We start from the raw sequence: 25438 nt of genomic DNA, 5'->3' as shown, positions 1-25438 counted from the left end.
ATTTCTTATTATTCAGGGCAGTCCCATACTACTTGATTTTTCAAAAAAGAAATGATAAATGAATATAGGGAAGTTAAGAGATCTAAATTTCAAAAACCTTCCCTCTTTCAATTGATGTTTTGGTCTGATGTCAATGTAAGGTAAAATACTTGTTATCATCAAATATTTATTGAGAACATACAATTTATCAGACACCGCGCCAGGCACTCAGGGACATGCAGATCAGTTTAAGACAGGGTTCCAGGATTCATGAAATGTTGGATTCAGTCATGTATGTGCTTATCAACCAAATTAATCTATGTTGTTAAAATTTAAAATGTTACCAATAACCGTTATTAACATGTGTTCTTAGAACATCTTTTGGGTAACCCTTACATGTTTCCTCAGATGCACACAGCAAGTAATAATAAATGCAGACCTTACACACTTTTTTTCCCTTCTGCATGGTGCAGATGTCAGCCTCCCAAGGTGTGAAACCGTTCTTCCCAGGACACGATTAGAATACATTTACTGCTGACTGATAATCTGTTGGCAGCGGGTCATGGTGCTGATCAGGTATGCCATGTGTTAATGGCTTGTGTGTACTTCAGTGACAATGTCACGGTGTAAGACGAAAGATCCACTAACTTGACTGAATTTCAAAGGTATCCCAGTTTAAAATAATATTTGACCTAAGGACATCCAAACTCTCCAGATAATTAATCCCTCCAGCGTTCTTTGTCCCTGATCAAATAAGATATCGTAGATACTTTTGCATTAAATTTAGATAAATTAGAGTTGCATTCCTTGTATGTTCCTCAGCAGTGGAATATTCTCCAAGGAAGGGTGCAAACATGTCATCATAAAGATCTGTGACCTCTCTTTTTAATCGGCTATCAGCTACAGATGTCATAGACCAGGCCGTGTATCACACGTGCTTCATTCAGGGGCATGTGACAGTTTTAGAAATCTGTTTGAATTAATCCCTACTGGGTCAGTATTTGAGATTATCTTCTGACCCTCTTATTTTTGTAAAACATCAGCATGTTTCAGATAGTTTTGGTCATCCTCATTATAATGATGAGATGCTAAACATGGTCAGGAAAATCCATATTTTAATAGTCTTTAATCTTGTGATGCTCCAGTTTATTAGCTTATGGCAAATACCAGCTAGAAACTAAAAAGCTTCTCGGATGCCCAAAACATTGCCATTTATATATGAGCAATTTAATCAACATGAATTTCTTTTTTCTATTTCACCTTGACTCAAAATAAAAACTAATCGTCGGAAATGTGAAAAGCCAAAGAAGGACATCTGCCCTAGCAGAGCTGTCAGATGAAAATCTGTGAAGATCATAATTTCTAGAGAAATATAATAATATGCCAGTAACTATCATATTTGAGGTGAAACGGAATAAAAACATGTATAATGTAAAACCAACAATTTTTCTCTCGGATTCTCTTAGGCTGTGAAAATAAAAGTTGCTTTAACTATAGGTGCCTATCACCTCAAAGTTTCACAAATGAAAAATAAATTGACACCTAAAAGATAGGTTTGATTAATCAAATGATTTTAAAGTTACAGTTTATATTTGGAGTGTTTACTTCTGATATACAATGCTGTTCAAGCAGGTGGATGCAAGGACCTTAGCTAGCAAGATCTCCGTCTGGGTTTTGGAAAAATAGTTTGCGTTAGATTTGGGGTTACAGTTTCCCTAATAAGCCACATTGAAAGCATATTTAAAGGAACATATTTCAAGACAGTATGGAAGAAACTATTACCTGCCCACCTTATACATATCCCCCTTCTCTTTTTAAGTAAGAGAATTCCTATATTGTTGGAAACAGCAGAGTGTATGTCTACAAAACTATCTTTCAGCCTCTTTTCAAAATAGGGGTGGATAATGAGATATAAATACAAGTCTTTGGGTATGTGGTGGTGGTGGTATTTTGAGAAGAATGCAATAGGATGATCCGGCAGGCCATTTTCCCCTTGCCCTCTCCGGTGTTTGGCAAAAGAATGTAACGGCTAGAGCACTAGTGCTATCTTGTAAACAGGAGAGAAACTGAAAGAAAGCAAGCCGGCATGCAGGGTGACGGAGCAGAAAGATAACAGAACCCTGGGTGACTCGCTACTATGGAACCATCATACTACTCACGGGCAGACTAACTCCAGACTCCTTTTGCATGAAGAAAGTATCTATTAGCTGGTTTCAGCCACTATTAATTTGGTTTTACATGATAAGCAACTAGACCCAATCCTAATATAGATTGATAGATCCTCTATAGATCACGTAAAATGTCACTTACTAGCAAATAAGGTAGGAAATAAAAACCTTATTTAAATAGTCCAGGGAAAGGGCAGACTATAAAATGATAATTAAGTACATCTGTACCCTTTGATGTTTTGAGTCAATGCAGTGTCAAATAGCATTTTTTTCTGTGTGTAAGAAGAAGGGGACGATCACTAGAGATAGCCTATTGTTGAGTTGGGTCGCTATAGATATCGAAATTGAAGAGATAAAGATCTCTTCAACAGTTAGCCATGTTCGAGTATTGAAATATTGTTCTCTCCATGCTAATCTGAGTGGAAAGATATGATGTTTACCTTGGCTAATTACTAAATTATATCTTTATGGTATGCCTAACCAATATGGTTGCAATATTATAAATTCACCTTCTCGTAAGTTATCCAAGATAGGACACAAATTTATTACATAGAAACTATAATTCAAGAAACTAGACATTGCGAGGGTAAAGACAAAAAAGGAAATGTAATTAAGCTTCCAATCTAGTACTAAGTCTTAATTTTTACCTTTTCTTTCCTTTTTTCTTTTTTAGGGATGGGAAGTTGGCCTGACTTTTGTGTTTACAAACATCTAAGATTTAAGATTAAATCATGTTTCATTTTCAGGGGGCAACAAAATTGGATGTCGCCTTTTGCTTTAGTGATAGAATTCTTCTAGCATCCATGAAGATCTTAACATTTGACTTTCTCAGAAATCTTCCTTTCAACGAAAAATATAAATTCGCTCCTCTTTGGATTAAGATTATAGCCACTAACATGAAGCCATCGAGTGCGTGGTCGGCAGGGAATCTTCCCCTTTGAGGTTTACTGAGAAGAAATGCTGGTGCCAAGTCTCTTGAAAAAGAAAAGGTTTGAAAGCTGTGATGTCCTGTAAATGCTCTTTACTTTCAATGAAAGATAGCAAGCTTGTTCTCTGGGACACAACTTTATAAAAGCCTTTTTGTTTTTCTGTGGAGTGTGTAGATGGTTCGAAAAAGTGATTTTAGCCGCCATGGTGCAGGGTCAACCGGGGGCCGTCAAACTCCTTCCCTGGGTTATTCAAATCCAACACTGAGCAAGATAATAGTTCAAGAAGCAACTAATGAGCCTTGTCCAGAGTACTGAGATCGCGTATCAGGATGACCCACACATTTTAAACAGTCTTTGTATTGATTTGCAACTCTTTCAAAGTTTAAAATTGGGCTGTGTTGTATACAAGAGCAAAGTCCTAGAACAATGATCGTTTAACATACAGAGGGCATGACATTTGATTATATCTAAGCTTCTTCAAATGCCAAGAAGAATCTGGAGAAAGATATTTGATATTGACTTTTAAAAGGTCCACATAGATAAAATTAATAAATCTTATTAAAGTTTATTTTAGAGATATTGATTTTAAAGTAGAAATGCACCCACAAAGAAAGTCCCATGATAAAGGCTAATGTGTAAATTCCTTTAAAACCCGTAGTTACTGTAATTATATGGAGCATTTTACAAGCAACTAGGGACTTCTTTGGATAGATGACTGAAATTTAATCAGTTTCTGGCACAGGCTGCCTTTCTTTCCCACCTCAAATTTCTAAAGCACTATTTCTAGGGCAGACCTGCTCAGATAGCGAACCTTTATTATCACATTTGATCTGTCTTTGAGCACTTTCCAAAAGAAAGGCTTCTACAGATCTCCTAGAAGATAAAGCAACAGGATGATTTTTCTCAATAGCATGTGTTCATCCTCCCACCCCATTCCATTCTCAGCAAACTTAATTCAGCTCTACAGTCTGGATTTTATAATCACGAGTATTATGTATGAAATGCATAAAACACCGATGTGCTAATGTCACCACCGGAGACTATCAGATGAAGAAATAGGCATATTCCTTTGTACTCCTGGACATAAGTGTTTGCCCTGAACCTCTTTAAAAAACAACTCATTTCATTTCTCAGCATTTCGGGTTTTATTTGTATTAAGTGGCCTATTCCTGCCAGTCTGCTGAAGGGAAATCTGAGTTCGATACAGTTTTTTTAGGCAAGGAGGAACTGGAAGGATGATCACAAATGATAAATGTGAAAATTAAAGTACCTCCAGAGTTTATGTTTTACAAGTATGAAATCACTCAGTTTATCTCCCAGATGATTTAAACACATCTGATTATTTCTGATGGTTCAAGATGTAACGGTCTGAAAGTCTAAATAGAATTCTTAGACTTACCTTTATTAAAACCTGAGGATCTGAAGATATAACTGTCTGGATTGATGACTATATTTCCCTTGGGGAGGAAAATAACAGCCTTGAGTCACTGCTTGTTGTTCACATCTTCATTAATGTGTTTAATATATTTCTGTCCTTAGAACAAATTAATGTTTTTTTTTAACTTCTTTTATGTTGTAGTTCACTTAAACTTAGATTCTTTGAACATAGCTGGATTGCAGTGTGACATCTGAGTTCTAGAGATCAATTGATAGTTGCTAAAGATCATGAAGAATGGCCCATTAAAACAGTTAGTATATGACAAATAACAACGTTTGTGTTTAGTGTGGAAATTTATCAACTAGACAGAGCACTTATTCCTGAGAACCGAGCGAAAGTCTACTTGAACCAACTTATTAATCAGTCAGTGCCCTAGTCTTAACAGACTGTCTTATTAAAGAGCTCTAGATATATTAAAATTGAACTCTAATGTGATAGGTACTATCCCTGAACCACAGTCACAAAGCACACAATTATTACTGAAGGCTAAAGTCTATGAAAAAGAAAAATAAGCCCCCCGCTCCCCGAGGATTGGGATGCTCTGTCTCAAATCTCTGGCTCTGATTAGGTACAGTGTCTATCATGGGATGTTGGCTATGTAGCCAATTCTTTCTCTCACTCTCCACTTAATGCAGGATCACATACCAAGTTACTATGACAAACCTAAAGATATAGTGATTTTTCCACCTGCGCGTATTTCTACAGACCACACTGCAGAATGGTATTAAATTTACAAAGCTTTTTCGGCGGGGGGGGGAATGAAGTAGCACCAAATGGAAAAAAAGGAAAGACTGTTCAGGCTGGCAAGTGGTATTAATTCTCAGTGAGATGCTCCAGTCCTAGAAGAAACCATCATCGCTCTTCTTTCCCTGGGGAGTCTGTGAGGGTAGAAGCCCTTAAGAGCTGTGAGTCATGGGTTGAGTAGTCATGACAGCTGGGTTGAATATCTTCTCAAATGACAATGTCAATCAGAAGGTATTGATTGTCTGGAAGTGCTAGGTGGAAAAAGTGCTTGAGGCTAAGTTTAAATACAGCAAGAAAGCAAGCCATAATAAATCAGTGACATTTGCATGAGGAGAATTTAGGGTCATAACAGAAGAAAAGTCTCCGATTCTAACCTATGCAGTTCATTTCTGGCATGGTGCTGAACTTAGTTTACCCAAGAGGGAAAGTGCACACACTTCTGTAAACAGCCAATAGTTGCTCGATGCAATCAATAACGCTTCTGGTAGAAAGGTGCCAGGTACATGCCCAGTAGCAATCAGCAATTAAATGGTTTACTAAACACCTGCAGTGACCTAAGAGAGAATCTTCTTTGTTTTCTTCTCAAGGTTTTATTCTATTTATGTATTTATTTTTAAAGATTTTATATATTTATTTATTTCAAAGTGGGGGAGGGGAGAGCACCATTGGAGGGAGGCATAGAAAGGGAAGGAGAGAAAGAGAATCTCAAGCAGACTCTGCTTTGAGCGCGGAGCCCTTCATAGGGCCTGATCTCATGACCCTGAGATCAAGACCTGAGCTGAAACTAAGAGTTGGAGGCTTAACGGACTGAACCACCTAGGCACCCCTCTTCTCAAGGTTTTAAAATATGATTTCTGGAATTCAACACAATAGTACTGAAAGAGACCCAAGTCCTTTCCTATAGAACTTGGTCTCTGCCAGTAGACCTACTGTGAGGGGAAACTTCTTCCCTTCCAAGCCAGCCTTCATTTTTTTGGATAGTTTAGTTCTTAAAAATCATTCTTTCGTGGACTTAGTTGAACCTGACCTTCTGGTAAATTTGACATTGTGGTTGTGGGTCTGTTTTTTTGAAGACAAAACAATTCTGCTCTCTCTTCTGCCTGACACTTCACCAGATATTCACCCAAATAATATGAAAACTTTATAGTTTTTGTTGTTGTTTTTTTAAAGGTATTTATTTATTTATTTGAGAGAGACAGTGTCAGCGAGGGGTGGGGGCAGCAGAGGGAGGTGGAGAGAGAATCTCAAGCGGACTCCTCACTGAGCAGGGAGCCCCACTGGTGGTGGTGGGGGGGTGCTTAATCTCATGATGGTGATGAGATCATGACCTGAGCTGAAATCAAGGGTCAGATGCTTAACTGACCGAGTCATCCAGGAGTCCCTGTTGTTGTTTAAACTGATCCTGCTTCTCAAACTTACTGTGGCCAACCCAAGGCATTTGAACTTCTGCTTTAAAGTTTCTTCACTTCTCAGTAATTAATCTTCTTACATGTATCAGAAAACAGGGGTCTTTCTCAGTATCATATTTTGTTCTCCACACCCACATTCAATCCATCATCAGAATCACTTGATATTACCTCCAAAATATGTTTGAATCTTTGTTATTCAATCTTCTCTTCCAGTGTAGGTCAGATGAGCTCTCTCTCGCCTCTTCTACCGCAGAGCCTCTGAAGTAGGCCCTTCACTACCTTTAGCCGCTTTCCGATACATCATCCACACGAAGCCAGAGTGATTTTGGGGAAAGGCAAATCTCCTTACCTTACTCTGCACTAAATGCCTCCACAGCTACTCCTGGCACTTAGAAGACTTAATGTTTCTCCGAAGGCCCACAACAATCTGGCCCCTCTTCCTTCTAGCACCATTTTTCCTTATTCATTAATATGCTCTAATCACCCTCTCCTCTTTCCATTCCTCAATTTTGCTAAGCTCTTTTCCTCCTCAGGGGCTCTGATTATGAGACTTTACATAGCCATTATCATTGCTTGGAATGAAGCCTGCCCTCCCTCCTCCCCCACCTTTATTTATTTGATTTAAATGTCACTTTTTCAGAGAGCCTTCCTTGACATTATGCTCCATCCTAATTAGATCAGTTTATTTATTTTTTCATTGTAGCTTTTCTTTTCCTTTCTTATCACTATTTGTTAACTAATGGTCATTTGTGCTGCTATTGAAAGTCTTGTCACCTTTTCTTGACTTTAAAGTCCATTAACTAAGGGATAAAAGATCAGTTTCTTTTTATTTTCTCTGTTTACCTCACACTCAAGCACAGTGCTTGTAACAGGGTGTCAATAAATATTTGTTGAAAGACATCTTTATCAATTATTTCTTACATTTCCCTTAGTCTTCTCTTTTTGAGGCCAAACATCTTGGTTCCTTTACTATTTCTCACATGACAGTTTTTAAACTTCCTTCCAACTTGGACACATTTTTTTGACACATTGTGTTTTCCAATTTTTTCCTTTAAATATGGAGGACAAATTGCAGTAAGTTAGATGTGATCTAATAATTAGAGAATTTAATGGGACTATTCTTTCTAATGTCCTTCTTACAATGTCTATTAATTTAGCCTAAGGTGGTGGTATGCTTTTTTAGCAGCTGGATCTCACCATTGGTGCATATTAAGCTTATGATTAACTAAAACCATAAATCTTTTTCTCCCTAACTAAGGTTCCTAGCTAGAGAGCTTCATTTTAAATTGTGCATTTAATGTTTTTAACTGATGTTCAGAATTATCATTTATCTTCTGCTAAGTTATATTTATTGCTTATTGTCACATAGGGTACTGATTATCCTTTTCAGGTTGGTCTCACGTATAATCTGGATAAGCATATTTTCTTTGTTCACATTCCCTGTAACAAAGGCGAGGGCCAAAAACAAAGCTCTGTGTTTTAGCTCTTCCTTATTCCCCAGTAGGGGTCAAGAATCCCACTATTTGATTTATTATATATATTAGCTTATATAAATAAAACATTTATATAAATAAAATATATCGAATTATGTATATAATTTATGTATGTGAAATTATGTAATGTGTATCATGGACATATGTAATATAATTCATATTATTTTAATAAACTTATTTTAAGTTTTTAAAAAATTTTAGCATTTGATTTTTAAAATACATTATAAAAGGGTAGTAGTTCATCCAAATATATAGTCAAAAGCATTTTATGTCTTTAAGTTTTGAAATAAGTGTTATGGCTCAATTATTTTAAAATTAATTAAAAAGAAAAAATTAAAATTGTTAAAGTCTAACCATAACTGCATCCTATGAGGATGTTCAGCTGTATATGTTTATATAAAGATTCAAAGAATAATTCCAAGAAAAATTTGGCTGAGAAGGCCTAGAAGACAAAATGGTACATGAGTCTTATTTTCCTCTTTAATTATTGCATTATTCCAAGGAATAAAATTAATGCATGCAATAAAAATTCATGATCATTGGATTAATGATTATCTTAGGCTCTACAGAATCATTCCCTAGAAAAGTTCATTATTCCAGTTCCATTCAAACGCATTTGTTGAGTTACAGCTCTATGATCAGCCTTTTAGAAATGCTATTCTCAGACATTTTGGACTGCTGGGATCAGAGGAGGAGAAATCAATGGAATTCTCCTGGTTTGACAGGAAACTTACATATTTTACAGCCTTTCTTAACTACAATGCACCTCATTTAAAAAAAATCTGGTTTTGTATTCACAATTATGTTGTTCTGGTGAGACATATCAAGACATGGAGATGTAGAATGAAATGCTATTGGGTTTACTAGAGAAGTGTAAGTCTGAAACTCGCTCTTAAAAATTCTTTCAAACAAACTTGCAAACAACATCTTAAAATTGATGGGGGATAAAATGAGTGTTCCATGCAACACAAGGATGGAAGTAGGAGAAAGCAGACAGCATCGGAGAATGAATGCTGCTGGATATCACAACTGCAGTAAGAAGAAAACATTAAGAGTATTTCTTTTGTAATTTTTTTCCAATATAAATTCAATTTTAAGTTATAGAAGTGTTATTAGGTATATTTCCCAGATTATAAAAGAAAGTCTGGATTTGTAGTGCCCCGCCACTGCTATTGTTACCGGTATGGCTACTTCTGTAACTACTACTATGTTAGCAATAGACATCATTTATTTCACTGACTTATTGTGTCTGGGGGAACATACCAATTCTTTTTTTCATATCATTTTTTTTATCGATACAACAACTACGGGAGATATTAGTAGATGTCGGCACTGTTCCCATTTTACAGATGAACATGAGGTTTAGGGAGTTAAACAACTTGCTTAAGGTCTTAAGCTTCTACACGGCCAGGTCAGAGATGGAACATAAATCTTTCTGGATGTGAAGCTGTGCTCTTAATCTCTAAGCTCTATGGAAGTCAGTTTTTTATTTGTCCAAATTAGCTGCTTACGCTGACATTTATTAATCAGAGACTTGCCAGATTTTGACTTCGCTCTTTATCTTCGTGGAATAATAAAAGGGCACGGAATTGGCAAATGCAGAGTTATCAATATTACTTTTGAAAAGATGTAATAATTGATGTAAAGGTAGTTCTGGGTTCTCATTGATTAACAATAATCATGAAAGTTAACCAAATACTTAATATTCAATTGTACAGATGTATCGTTATAATTTGATACTGTTATTCATCATATTCACAGCCCAAAACACAGAGACCAGGAAAACATAAAACAGAGAGAAAAGAGTGATTTAAAGACATCCATGTTCTTTAGAGGTGGACAGTGCTCTTCCCTACTTTATTACAAATATAATATTTGGCATATTAAGTATAAACAATCATTAGAGTTTGGAAATTTACTAATGTGATGTAGGAGTATGCTTCATTTGCATATGTGTATATATATGGTAGTATAGTTGAGTGCCTTCATTAAAATGTATACCTTATTGAAAAAATATCTATATACATGCAATCATGTTTCATACTTACATGATTGTGTTTTAAAACACATCCAGCTGTATAGATATAAATAACTATGCAGGTAGGACTCCCTACTTACAAATGGTTATGTTTCAAATATTTTTTAAAACAGTTATGCTTTTAAGCCAGCAGCTACAATTTACATGTTTAATGCACAATACCTGAAGTAGTGTCTTTAGTCCTATTTAAGCTAAACTCAAACACCTTGTACAGTATTGTTTCTAGAGATAGGCTTGCTTTCATTCAACAAGTCTTAATAGGACAGTTATGTCTCACAAACCATGCTAGATGTTAGCAATAAAAAGTACAATTTTCAGGAAATTTATGGTCTAGGATGGGATACAGAAAAGCAAATCATTCAAGTTTAGAGGGATATAATGGTATGATCACATAAAGGTGTGTAATCATAATCAGATGACAAACCAGCAGAGCTTTTCAGAATGCAGTGATGACTGCCCTGAGGGTTCTCAGGGATGAAGAGGAGTTAGCCAGATGCAGGTCAGGATGATGTAGCATTGGGCTATGGGAAAAGGGATGCTATTGAGTTGAGATATGTAATGAAGAAACATCTCCCTCTTTCTTACAGGGGAAGTTTTTTCATTCTTAGGGTTATTGACATTTTGGGCAAGATAATTCTTTGTTTGGAAGGCTCTCCTTGTACTTAGCAGCATGCCTGACCTTTGCCAGCTAGATGTTAGTAATACCAACATCCACCTCTCCCTACCAACTCAAACAAAAAATGTCTCCAGATAGCACCAAATGTCCCCTGGGAAGTAATTCACCCCTTACTAAGAATTCCTTCTGTAAGCAAAAAGAGAGATAGCTATCTTTGGGCACTAAATTAACTTGCTAACTCCAAATAGACAAAAAAGGGGGGGGGGGCAAATCGTATTTCCATTTTCCCAATTTGCTCTCTAGATGCCCTAAATTGGGGTGGGTGACAGAGAGTTACATGGTTTTCTTACTTACTACTCAACAACTTGAGACCCAGTATTTACAATTTATTTCCAGGTATGAGTGTATATACTATTTCCAGGTATGAGTGTAGGTATATACACACACATATACTATATACTACAGAGACATAAATCTGAACATTTCTGATTTGGCCATGATATTTAATGACTATCTAGCTTTCATTCTCACATCTTATCAGAAAACAAAACAAAGCAAAACACAACTTCATAAACTTACCAGAATACATTATAGGTCTTCTGGCAGAAATAAGAGTTGAATCAACCTTACAAATACCATGATACTGCATGAATTACAAGAGTCTCCTTAAAGGGGGAACATCTGTGTAGTGAAGTTTGATTACACTCCTCTTTAAAGAAAGAACAAGCCATGAAAATGATAAAATATGATTGGCTTAAAACACAATATATCCAACTTTAATCATTTTCTAAATCCAAAGATATTTTTAGATGAAAGCAAAGGAGGTCATTTCCAAATCATTTTGTGAAACTTAAGCCTACCCAGAGGAAAGGTAATTTTGTTTGATCCTGAACATCAAGTGAATTTGTTCACCAAACCATTTATTCCAAAAGGTAATTAAAATAATGTAAAATTGATCCAATATATGTTTAACAAAATTAACTAATTATAATCTGCTTAAGCCATTTAACCTTTATAGTTCCTATAGAAATGTTTGATTTTCTTTGGAAAAATAAACAACGTGCTTCAAAAAGGTGGTGCCTTCTTGTCTTTCTTTCTCCTCTTTTCTCCTTTTTTCTCTCTCTTTCTTTTTCTTTTTTCTTTTTTTTTTGGATGATCTGTTAAGGTGTCAATATAGCGAACAGAGTAGACAAATAATTCAGGGTGGGAAATAAGATTTCCCCTTAAATCAAGAGCATATGCAAAAAGGAAAAGAAATATTTTAAGATGAGCAAGTCAGACTCTTTCCTTCTTGGTAGTAAGGTCTGTTACATGAAGCATTGATGTTAACAACTGAGTTCTTAGGTTAACCTTTCAAATCTATATGAAGAGTCTATCATTTTTTTCTCCTTCAGGTATGCAGATTGATGTATGGACCAAACAACTATATCCTGCAACTTAGCATTTGTTTGTTTTCAGCTGCTTTCCATTTATTCAAGTCATCGTCAAACTACCTTAAAAAGTTTAACCAATTGACAAAGGCTAATTGTCTGCCACTGGCTACACTTATTATACAGATCCCTTCTAATCACAGACAGAAACACCGAGTAGATGTCAAGATCTGGAAGGGTTTATAGGGGCTCTTAAGTGTATGTGAGAGGTATAAAGTAGTTTTGTAAGGGAAGAAATGTACTGTGACAGCTCCATCTTTTCAAAAGAGTGGAGGAACTAGGAACTACCTCGGGGAAAAATGGGAGAAGTAACCATAGGTCCTCAGGGACTTCCTAATCCACATCTGTCTATTATTAATTCATTATAACTTACTACTTCATTTTGGAGATAAAATTGTCATTTATGTCACTCCTGAAACCAAGTGACATTATAAAAGACACCTAATGGTATGAGTAGTAACAGAAGTAACTGTCACTGCTACACAGAGACAAACAAGTTAGACATTGGGGGAAAAAAGTGTGAATATTTTTGATCACAGTGAAGCAAGTCACCCATTATCCTGAGGTTAATTTGTTGACTCATGATTTCCACTTATCCAATGATACTGAATCACATGAACAAACCTCTACATCTAATCAGATTTTTTTATTGAATTGTGACCTTTAATCCACCTTCTTCTTGATTATGAATGACAGTGACCTTTATCTAATTTAAAGCAGACACTCTGATGCAAAAATATGCAAACTACACATGTAAATTCTGAATCAAACCAAAGATGTGCATAATCGACTGGGGAGAAATAATTTCAGAAGGCATTTATATTAAGGCCGAATGAGATATTTGAGAGTAAGTGAATTAGTCAGCATACGAATGGTCAGAAGAGTTGCAAAAACCAAATGCCGTTTATATTTTCTCAGCTTCTATTTAGAAAACTAAAATGTCAATATACATATCAATTTTTATTATTCTACTCAGCATTTTATGGCATTCAGGAAATGATCACAATGTAATAAAGTCAGACAAAATTATTTTTCTGAGGGGTTGGCACACTGTGCCTGAATATTCAATCCATTTTCATTTCAATTCATTTTCTGCTGCACAAAAAGCCGGTAGAATTCAGCCACGGCACGTGCAGCCTGTTGCCTTCCTATACTGTTTTATCTCCTTAAAGAAAAACTCGGTGGCCAGTGGCAGCCGGCAGGCAGTAGGGTCTCTGGGATATTTAGAAGCTACTACCTCAAGGAAAAAAGTTAAAAGAATCAAAGAAGCACATTTGCATTGAGGTTCCGAATGCCCCCCTATAGCAGACCGACCTTCCTTGATTCCCCTTCTTTGTACCAGCTCTGTCCTTTTTCTGGGGATTAACACAAATGGTTCTGAGCTGCCGTTTTGGAGAGCAAACCCTGCCCTGGGCACAAATGAAAATGCAGGCTAATCCTGTAACCCACTCTCGCCTTTCTCAAACTTGTCAACTTTGTTTTCTACCCATGCAAAAATGCCCCAGTGTAAGCATATCACGCATATCAAGCATATCCGCATGTCTACATTTTATGACTTAGGGCCACATGTATATGGGTTTATAGACGATAAAGATGATGCCACAGCAGGAGGCCCCTGATAGCATTCTGCTGTCAGACCCCACCAAATCGTACCTGGAACGAGAATGTACTTTCCCGATTAACACCAGGGTCTTGTCAGATTGCTGTATCTCAAATAAACAGATTTACCCTGACAGATAATCAGCATTTTGCACTGCCTAATACATGTTTATCTTCCACTATTGACATAATTACACTAAAAGTGCACTTAATATAATCTTTCATAGGAAATTAAACAGTTTTTAATGATATACTTATAACGGATTGGGGCCAGAGTTAAGGGAGAGAAATATCGATACTAGATGTTTTGGGAGAACACATACATGAAACAATGATGAGGGGATCAATGAACATCAGGAAAAATCAATGACAGCCTGTGTTTAAGGAATTCATTTACATAGTTTCCAAAGAAATCAGAAAAATCCTACAAAGCTGTGAAATGCCCTCCTGATTTTCTCATGTCCTTATGCTTCTTGCTTTCTGATGTGGGCCCCACACTCATCTCACACACAGAAGAAGCTAAAATTAAGAGTCCTCTTAGGAAGGATTTTGGATTTGACTAATACGTGGTCAAGCCTTCCAAAAGTTCTCAATCTGGCTTTGGAGCTTGGGTATGGGAAACTCAAGAGTGTCCCGCACAGAGCCTACTCAGAAGGAATTCCACAAAGTTTGCAGCTCAGGCCCGTTCCCCGGGTGCCTGGGAGCACTCACAGACAGCCCGTCTCAAAAGCTGTGAAAATTAACACATGCCGGGCATGAGGCATCCGGCCTTCAGGATATATCCTGTGGGGACCTGAGAAGCGAGGTAGGTGAACATAGTAATTCCAATCAAAATTATAAATATAACCCCCAGCATGAGAAGCATCTTTCTTTCAGCATTTTGCTATTTGTGGCTATGATTGGCCTCACTGCCATCTGAGAAGACCTAAGAATTTTAAGTATCACTATCTTCAGATACTAGTTTAGTAACAGTTAGGATCAGTGCTTTGTTGTCTCACAAATCGCTTTTCTTTTTTTTAGCAGCAAATTAAAATTATACCATTAAACATCAAAATACTCAGGGGTCCAGGGTCATGTAAATCTGATTTCAGACAGAACACGAAATGAATGTGGGGAAGTATTGTGGAACGTCTTTCACAAGCTCAGCATTGTTTGGGGGCCTATAGCAGATATTATTTAATTATTTTACTGGAAAACTGAGAAGTGCATATTCTTATTTCTAGTTTACAGAGGACGAAGCTGTAACTCAGAAAAATGAAATGCTATCGCTGAAAGCTGGGATCCCAACCCAGGTCTGTCTGTCTGAAGCCAGGGCTCTTTCTGTTTCATTACGCTTCCTCTGTAAATTCAGTTCATGTGCTTCTAAATGCCTTTGATTGTTGTTTCCCAAGAAGGATGTTCATTTAAACCATGGTCCTCTACCCTTTCATTAATTAGAAATATGCCTCTCCAGTCTCCTGCAGGCTGCTCTGTCCCTCACTGAAGCCAACAGATTTCCCGGTAGCCGGGAGGCAATGGTTTTTCATTCGCTCAGCAGAAGGATCTCACAGATAGTCTTCACCATCTCCATGGCTAAGAGTGGAAACATGAAATGACCGAGTGCCGAGACCACCAAATGCCTGTAGCCTGAGGCCAGAGTACCCCGGTGAGGAGGGGCGGCCGCGTGGTTAGAGCCTTCACCGCGAATCTTCTGAGGAACGGGGAGATTTTTTTCCCCTGGGTTCTGGGTCTCAGAAGGGGATAGATGGGGAGCCCTGATTTTGCCCCAGGTTGGTGAGGCCCAAACTGCTTCTCTTGTTTCACTTCTACCAGCACTGGTTCCTGAACCCTATGTCTTACTCCACGCATCTCAGCCTTTTTGCAGGAGCACTGGAGCTGACGGTCACACCTTTGAAGCCGCCCACCCCTCTGACAGGGCTCCATCCCCACCCTGCTCAGGAGCTGATGTCTGCCTGAGGAAGACGGGACTTGCCAAATGCATTTTAGCGTTTGATTTATGGTTGTAAGCTCCCTGTGTGGGATTTCTTGTTGGATTGACTGTTTTAGAGTTTGCTTTAAAAGCCACCTTACATCCTCTTTGCTTTCATCCTTACTTAGGACCCCAGCCCCCCTTAGTATATCCATTCCCAGGGAGTCAAAGCTTCAGGCCAAAGAATAATTTCTCTTTGAGATTAATTATGATTTGTCATCCACTTATTATGTATGGAGATTTAATGATAGGAATTAACGCGCTGTAAACCGTGGTTCATAAGAAAGGCCAAGGTCTGCATTCTTTAAAATCTTCTAAACCCTTCCCTCCTCATCCCTCAAGACATGTCTCTCTTCCCCATTCCTCCACCATCTTCCGCCTTATTTCTGTCTTTTTCGTTCTCCTCCTGCTCTCACCTACCACCTTAGTTCTCCTACCAGTCGCCTGAACTTTTAAGTTCCCAAATGAGCAGTCATATACATATATATAGCACATATATGTGACATATATCATATATTTATATTTATACTTCTATCTATTGGAATAATCTCCTTTCCTGTTGCTACTTTTTAAAATTGAGCATGTGTAAACTGTCATATGCTATCAGAGCATGGGTCCAGTGTCTGGAATCTAGCTAGGTCTTAAGAAATGTTTTGAGTGGATAGATGTTCCTCACTTTGCCCTTGAAACAAATTTAAAAATATATGTATATATAACCTAAGCTAACTAGATTTTTAAAAAATTCCATCAATCATTCAAGTACTAATCAAGACTGATCTCTGGCCTTCACACTGGGCCAAGTTCTGTGAAGGACACAGACTAAGTATGATTTTTACCCGTAAGTAGTTTACAAGCTACTGGGGATACAAGACCGTGACCCATAAAACAACCAGGGAAATAGGAGAAAAGAACACAGTTAGAGGCTGGTTTCTTAATGTAAACTGTAGGCACAGTGAACAGACAGGGAAGAGGTCTCAGTGACTGTGGGAAGGGCACTTAATTAATATTTCTGGAAGAGGATTGATAGGAAAGTAACATACATAACAACAGCTGGAAACAAACAGACTTCCCAATCCCAGTGTAAGGCTTTGCACAAGTGTTGGCTTTGCTTTCCAAACTGTAGATCTCACTAGCCAGTGAGTTTTGTTTTTTGAGCTTGGATGTGTTGCTAACTGTCCAGTTGGTGCTGCTACATTTGAGAATTAATTTATCTGAATTTTTTTTGCTCATATCACAAGCTTTCCACGGTGAGAAAAATCTTTTGATTTTATTTTTAATTTCAGGAAATTGACATCTTTTTAGATAGGAAATTCAATTATGCAGCTGAAGAATTTAGCATCCAGGGACACAGTCTTTGAATGGTTTTAGTTCAGTTTTGACTTCCTTGACTGTTTATGTCAACACACAGCTCATAACCACCATGCCCTGTTCTCCTCCTGCCCCCTCTTTTTCTTTCAAAGTAGGAATATCAACCAAGTAATGGAGAAATCAAATCTGAAAGGAATGTCTCACAGGCTCAGGAACTCACTCAGCAAGAGATGATGGAAGGGTAAGCTCAAATTTAAATTAATTCCCAACCTTTCCTGTACCAATGGTCGATGTCTGACTTAGCTAATCCGGGCAAAACTTATATATTAAAATAACTTTAAAGATAGGTTCTCAGGGTTTCTGCCTGCCAGCAGATAGGGGTTCTGGATATATAGTGCAGTCCATCTGCCTGATGCTTCAAATAAGATCTAAAAAGAATGCTGGTATCACAGAATGGCATCAAAATTGTTTTTCATTCGTTACTCGAGAAATGTGTAGCTTGCTCAATTGCTACTGACCCATGTTCCCCACATTTTTGCCTCTTGATTATGTGTTGGTGCTGTTCAGATTTTTGTTTATATTACATATTGGATATTCAGAGGTCAAACGAACACAGTCTTTGAATCAGAATCCTATGAGTTACATGTATAATAGCTCATCTTCTCACACTGCATAGAAAAACAGTGGGAGACAGTTCAAGCTATCCCAAATAAACAGACAGAAGTAAAGCCACAAATGCTTCCCTGTATGGACCTGTCCTTGCTCACTTCTCCTTGAGGAGATAACAACTTCTAACACAAGGACAGATAACTATTTCAGTGTTTCAGAGTCTGACCATTTAAAGATGGATTTTCACTCTGTTTTCTTTATCTGCTTTTCTAATGTGTTGGTGTATTTCAACTTGGGAAATTTTCATTCAGATGCACCCAATAGAAAGAAAGGAGAGGAAAAGGGCTTCCTTTTCACTACCCAGAAGATTCTGAAGGGTGATATGACAAGACGGAAGAATGTATTTTTTCTGATGGGAACAGTTGTTTGCATGAAAATTTTAATTGTTACCAGAACTTCAATGGAGTTGCAAAGAAAGGTAGTTAGATAAAGCCTCAGGTTAATTTCCATCATTACCAAGCACTTTACACCACTGAAAAATTCCAAACATATAAAGAGATGTTAGTCTTGCTCTTTAGACAGAAAAAAAATAAAATAAAAAATAAAGGTGGGGGGGCAGTGCTTCAAAGGCTGTCAGTAGACAAGTCAGTCAATTACAGATCTGATTCAGTTCTTAACTCCTTGAAGTAAAAGACAAATGTTCTTCAATGTTCTTGGCATGCATTAAATGAAACAACTTAAAAAAAAAAAAAACCACCAACCCTCTGCTGTGATAGTAATACAAACAGACGTAAAGAGCTCTGGAGAGTGTTGAAAAATTGGAATCAGATATTGGAATCAAGACTATAAAAGGGGCAATAGAAACGTTTTTGCTATTGGTGGGGAGGTATCCTTATTATATTTAGTTATCTGAGCTAATTAGCTCTGATACTGAAGCCAGTATCAGAATAAATGGGTTCAAATCCCAGTTCTACCACAACTGTGAAGCCTTGGCTAAATCACAGCAGCTCTCTATACCTCCATGTCTTGATCTGTGAAATGAAGATGGTGGTCCCGTCCACCTCCCGGTGTCGTGCAGATTAAATTAATACACATAAAGCAATTAGTATCTGCTGAGTGTTCACTTGATATTATGCTCAATCCACATACACACAGCAATGTTTCAAGATTGAGAAAATACCTGTGGCATGATACAGTCCTTCTTGAGGAAATTTGCATGTCTATAGATGATACAGGCATTGAATGTCTGCTGAGAAAGCAGATCATTTCCCCTCACACAGGGACACAAGTTTCTCGGGCACCGCTGAACACTCCCGAAGTTACAGAGAACTTATTAACACCCTCCATAGCATCTCTTTCAGATGATAATTTATCTTTTTAACTGCACTCAGTAAAACCAGCAGAAAGGGGCCAGGTGGGAATAACAGCACGGTATTATATACAGCTACAAGTTTTACCAGTTCTATGGATTCTGCTGCCAGGCACACTAAAATGGAGTAAAATGTAAGTTTTCTTCAACAGTTGCTTGAATGAGTTACTAGAGGAATGCCAAGCGTACAAAACCCGTGCGAGTGAAAGGCTGTGACCTTTTTATTTAGGATGCACAGTAAAACCTAATTTAAGGCACACAAGTTATCCGGTCTTTGGAGAGTTTCCTAGGAGGCTTACAAACAAACGTGAAAGTCTCTAAAATATGTGATTTTGAAATAGCTGTGAAATGATGGGTTGAAATTCCATGGGGGAATGCCGTCATACCTATCAAATACTGGTAATTTGGTTGAAAAGAGAATGCCACGTTGTTTGCATTTTCTTTCTCCCCAAAAGATCTCCCTGGCCACTTTTTATATCTCTGCTCAGCTTGACTGCTGACAGAATATTGCATGGCGTTCCTTTGTTCTGAAGGGGCGTCCTTTGGTTTCGCACTAGTCTCAAGTTCACACAACCAGGCAATCTCACACACCTTTCCATCTGTTCAGGTTCTCCTGTGTCGGGTGCTCTTCTCAAACTCGTTTTAAATATGAAAGAATCACCCTGTACCATTAGTGACGAATCCATTTCTTTCCCTGTAATCCTGAAGATGGAATGGAATCCTCCAGTGACAGTGTCTGGGAAGAAGATATTCATGGGCAACTACTGATTCGAATAGATACATTCCATCAGCCCTTCCCGGAGAAGCCTCAGTTTACTTTACCACTCGGTATTTCAAAGAGTTTTAAAGAAATTCTAATTACGGCATAGAAAATAAGTCAAATTCTTCTTCTCTCACTGCGTAAGGCTTTTATTACCGCTGCTATAAAACATATATCCTTTTTTTTTCTGTTGCTATCCTAGCAGAGTCGCCTGCATACCAATAGGATCACTAAAATGCCACAAAGCAGAACATATTCATCTGTTAAATTCTATGTACAGTAACCTAACAAATGCCAGAGACAGAAAGATTGCCCTCTGCACAGTAATACTTGTGTAGATGTCTTCTTTATGCTAACAATGACAGGGCTTCATGCCTTGTACTGTACTCAAAAATCAGAGTGCATTTTTTTTTTTCAGTAGAAGAGTCTGTACCAAAAAGAAAAAGAACTGCACATTTTTGGCACTGAGATATTTTATGTGGATAATAAATTTTTTCCCTTGAACTCCACTAACTACAAGTATCTACCTGGAAGATGAAATCTAAGATTTATGTCATCAGAACTATTCAGTATACCAGAAGATCATTTTTTCTTCTTTTCAGGACTGTCAACTTTGTTTACTGTTTATGCTCAATTCTCTATTACACAAGAGATTAAATGGTCTTGTCATAGCTCCATGTCAAACCTCCTTAGGAAAATAAGGTAATAAATGTAAAATTATATTAATTGGGAGTGCTTTGAAAGACATATTACATTTATTGAAAACTAAATTGTAACTGGAATGGTATAATTATATTTGTACTAATCGAAAAGAGATTTTTGAGTCTCTAATTTTATGGCAGTTAGTATGTTTTAAAATTGAAATGACGAAGGAATGATTAAAATATTATTACAAGTTACTTCAAGGAAACACATATGAAGTCATGGAAGCCCAGAAATTGACTTCATAAATCAGCATGGATCTCGTCAAATCTGTTCGCCTCGTAGGTGCCTTTTTAATCTCAACGTAACCATTTGGCTATTGAAATCAGTCTTAAAAAATGACATCAAACAATGTCGTACAAACAGCAGCTTTTTTGTTAGCCTTGCGACGTCAAACTTTTTTATAATCTAATTTCATCTCAAGACAATAAATAAATGCATGTACCATCACAGGAACTGAATCCTGAGTAATTATAATACTTCTGCATACCCTAGTGACAATTTGTAAATGGTGAAGAATAAATCTATCTGACAGGCCTGTTAGCAATAAGGCCTTCAGCTTCTTGCTTTGCAGCAGAGGGAAGTAAAATCTATCCTTTTCTGGCTGTTGTTAAAAACATTTCAACAGTTAGCTCTTTTTCACAGAAAACGAGGCAGGTAGGCGCCCGGTTAAAAAACCAAAAATTAACCCGATTGCGTTTTACCCTCACCTCTGCTTGGCCAGGCTGCAGGAGAAGTTAAAACAGACTGAGAGATTATTTTTTTAAGAGGGAAAACTTGATAGAGGATTGTATTTCTAGATTAGAGGGTGGACACTCTAATCTTTCTGACATTGTAAAACTGAAGCTGGCTGCAGGGAAAATAAACATTACAATACCCGACACTTAAACAATCGCACCTCTTCGGTTAAGTAACAAAAGCGTGAGGCACCTGGAATCCCAGCGTTTGTGCCTAATGCCAGCAACAATATAAAGCATTCAAGTGACATTTGATAATGAGCAGACAGTGGAGGCATTACACACGTCTTTAGAAGAATCAGACTTCCTACCTTGCAAAGACAGATGGAGGTAAGTTCCTTTACAAAAAAAAGTTGTAAGTAAAGCCAGGCAGCAGCTGCAGTAAATTGAGTCCTTTCAGTCACTGTATACATACAGCAGTTCTGCAATAAGGGGAAAAATATAATGGGAGGAGCGGCTGTGAACGAGTGACCTCCTCAAGCCGAGTCCTCTCTGTGAACCAAGCATGGAAAGCCACTGCTCCTGATTTGCATGGATTATCTCCACTTGAACAGATACAGAGCAGATACATTTAAATTGAGCTGGCACAATGGCAAAAAGATGGAAGAGTGAATGAATGAGGGACAGCGCAAGAGAGGGAGAGAGAAAGAGAAACAGACACGAGATCGGAGAGCGTGGATAAGCTGGTTCTTGCAGAACTGTGTCTCAGAAGAGCTACAGCTCCCTCTTCATGTCACAGTTGTAAGATAAGCAGTGTTGTCATTAAGAACTGGTTAATCATAGGGAAAAATATACCCAGGTTAGCTGATGCTCTAGCTGAGCCGATTTTTGTGAACCTTTTAGGAGTCTTTCTGTTTTGTCGTCAGGATTTCAGAGACTATGTAGAAAATCTTTTCTTAGGAGCCAGGTAAACACATTTGGATCAAACTCTGAGTTTTGAATGAGATCAGAGCTTTGACTTGATTGGCGTACGTGTATGTCAGTGAAGGAACGTAGACAATTTGTTAAGTAGAATGTTTATTTTGAAAGAGAATTAATCCCTGTTAACTTTTAAAGAGGTAGTGCTATATACTGCAGTGCAAAAAGAAAATAGCATTTGAATATTTATTCATGATTAATTCCCTGAAAGGACCCAAATGTGCAACCGAAAGGGAATTTTTTTTTTTAATCTCCTTAGATGGTTAATTGGGCTTTTCTTCCCCCTTCATGTTGTCTTTTGCTGGCATTTCAGAAGAGAAGAAATCCTTCTTTCTCTACAATACAGATGTATCTTTAAACAGACAATGATTACTTGCTTTTCCACTTAGCATTATCAGAGCCTTATATATTCTTATTCTCATTTTAAAAATGAGAAAGAGGGATTGGAATATGATTGTAACTCTTGCCAACAGTCACTCAGTAAGTCCGTGTCAGAAGAAACGAATAACTCTCAGTTAGCAAGTTAACATGAAGCTTGCCTTCTCTTTGTGTAAAGGTGTCTGCGGATGCCCAAACAGGCAGGCAATTAGGTCAATTCAAAGGAAAAATCAGTCAAACCAGCTGGTTGACTGAATTGATCATAGCCTTGGGGAAGCCATTATTAACTTGGTGTGAACCAAATGACATTGGTTAAATATATTTCAACAAATGACATTAATACTCTCAACATACACGTGTGGGAAATTTGCAGAGAGTAGTATAGAGAGCAGTCAGATTTTTGCTGCTGTTGGGAATCCATATCTTGTCAGGAAAGAGAAAGAACTTAAACATACTATACTTTGCCTTGATGGACAGAAGTGATACTTTAAAAGAAATCTACAGGAAAATGCCAACACACATTTTCATGAGACTTAGTGAAGATCTGGAATTTCGGAAGTGTGCAGAGTTAGTGACTATAACGGTGTTTAGGAAACAATTGCTTGAAAGTAGAAGGTGAAGACAATAGTTATTTTATACCTCTGACATCCAATGGTCTGATCGCTCTCAGAGTGGACGGGTGAGTTCTCAGGTTTCTGAGATCAATTTGGACACAGCTCGCACACAGCTTGGCGTTAGAATGTTATTGGGGTCTTAATATTACTTTTCAGATTGTAAACTCTTTGGAGTCGGGGACCATATAATATCCTTTAAAGTATCTGCCCCAATATTTTGAAAGTGTCCCTTTACATATTTGAGATATCTCATAAATGTTTGTAGAGAAGGTATTGGAAATAATGGTAAAACACTTGTATTCTCTATACCGGTTGTTTAAAGTAAAAATTGGATTCATAAATTGTGATGTCTTCTGTACCTTCATGAAATAAAAGGCAATAAAATAAATACCATGAAAATGTCTTGCCGTCTATGGGATTATAATAACAGTGCAAGTAGTGTTAGATTGCGTATCGGCATGGAAGCTTAATTCCTCATGCCAGGGGGTACCTTCCAGAAAATGTGTTTAGGATTTGAGTCACAACTTTCTGGGCACCAGTGCTGACTCAGACAATTATCAGCCTTTGTGTCTATGGACAAGTGACTTAACTTCTGTTACTTGTATCTAAAATGGGGATAAAAAATGTCTTTTATTGGGGCACCAGAGTGACTCAGTCAGTCAAGCGTCTGCCTTCAGCTCGGGTCATGATTCTGGGGTCCTGGGATTGAGCCCTGAGTTGGGTTTCCCACTGACTGGGGAGTCTGCTTCACTCTCTGCCCCTCCCCTTCCCCGTGCTCTCTCTCTCTCTTTTTCTCTCAAAGAAACATATAAAATCTTTAAATATCCCTTTTTTATATGGTTGATATAAGGAATAAAAGAAAGGGCTTAGCATAGCACCTGGATAAATACCTAATCAGTGTAAACTATTGTTCAATTATTTTAAATCTGTTTCCAATGAACGTGGTTGTCTCTCTCTGAATTGGGAAGTGTTACTACGGTGTCTATCGGATGTAGGAAAAAAGAAAGATGACTTCTTTGTCTGTTCTTGGCTTTTTCTTGCCATTGTACGAAGAAGGCTCCTTCCTGGTCCCTGACAACCAGAAGGACCGGTGCTTCTACCTTTTTATAAAAGACAGAAATAGAAGTACTATTCTCAGGAGAGCTAGAGAGTGTTGTAGCAAGCAGATCCAACCTTCTGTACAGGAATAGGAAATGGCTTGTGTGGTACAAAGTGAAGGGCATCCAGAAGCTCCTGGTCTAGAAATATCTTCCCATCTGTCCTCTCCTATTTCCTGAAATGCCACCATTAGAAGTTTATTTCTATGTTTTACTGGCTTCCCGTTCTCGTTTTCAATGCACATACTACTGGCAGAATTAACACATTAACAAGTTTACACTTAGAGTAACACATGAATTCATAGTTATTTTAATTATTCTATCAGAGATACTTTCTTCTAGTAACTAGCTGGAGACCAACAATGCCAAGGAAAAGCCAGATTTCAATGAAGGTGGAGAGAAAGCTCATTTGGTATTTACCAGACCGTGTGTCGGGATGAGATCCCAACAAGACTAGAGCTGTAGCTGCATTTGGGTGCGCTTGGATCTGCCAGGATGTGAGGGACCCTGCAGCAGGCTCTCAGAGAGGAACGTGCAGGTGCTTACCACGCCCCCCCACCCCGGTGTGCGGGAACAAGGAACAAGGGTGCTTTCATTCATTCATTCAGCAAATATCCATTGAGTGTTTTGTTGGCAAGAACCTAGGGCTGCCTATCTCAAAAGAGATGGTCCTTGCTCTCATTTTTATTGGAGATGACGGAAGCAAGCGTGGAAAGAGATTGATTCTAATATCGGACATCTGTACAAAGGAAAAGAGAACAGAGGAAAGAAGGCAAGGAAGGCACAGCACAGTTGGAGTGATTAAGAAGGCCTTTACAAACTAGGCAACGCTTGATGTGACACCCGAAGGCAGAGCGGGCGCTGTTGGACAAGCAAGGGGAGCTGGCGAGGCTGCAGGGGTGCACCAGGTGGAGCGAACACGGGTGCAGACGCAGGGCAGCGGGACAGAGACAACCAGCCGGGAAAATCAACTGAGCATGCTCAGAACACAGGACAGAAGCATGAGTGGGAAGTGTGGAGAGATGTGACTGCAATGTTAGGAAAGGACCGAGGAGCAGGTCACAGGAAGGAGACACGGGGCACAAGCCTGACAGATCCTCTGTACCTCGGGGCCTCAGCCTCGGACCTTTGTCC

General features: G+C 38.1%; 1 protein-coding gene across 2 annotated transcripts in view; it reads right to left on the bottom strand.

The window, feature by feature from the left end:
- ADGRL2 (adhesion G protein-coupled receptor L2) overlaps positions 1-21883 on the bottom strand; it is a 609194-nt gene extending 587311 nt beyond the window's left edge. For both annotated transcript variants that reach the window (XM_034653754.1, XM_034653755.1), the window contains exon 1: positions 21609-21883. The gene's annotated coding sequence lies outside the window, so the exon portion shown is untranslated. The remainder of the gene's footprint in view (positions 1-21608) is intronic.
- Between the last annotated feature and the right edge of the window lie 3555 nt (positions 21884-25438).

The sequence above is a fragment of the Ailuropoda melanoleuca genome, chromosome 2 (assembly GCF_002007445.2).
Source record: "Ailuropoda melanoleuca isolate Jingjing chromosome 2, ASM200744v2, whole genome shotgun sequence".
NCBI lineage: Eukaryota > Metazoa > Chordata > Mammalia > Carnivora > Ursidae > Ailuropoda > Ailuropoda melanoleuca.
This window is presented reverse-complemented; position numbering and strand designations above follow the sequence as displayed.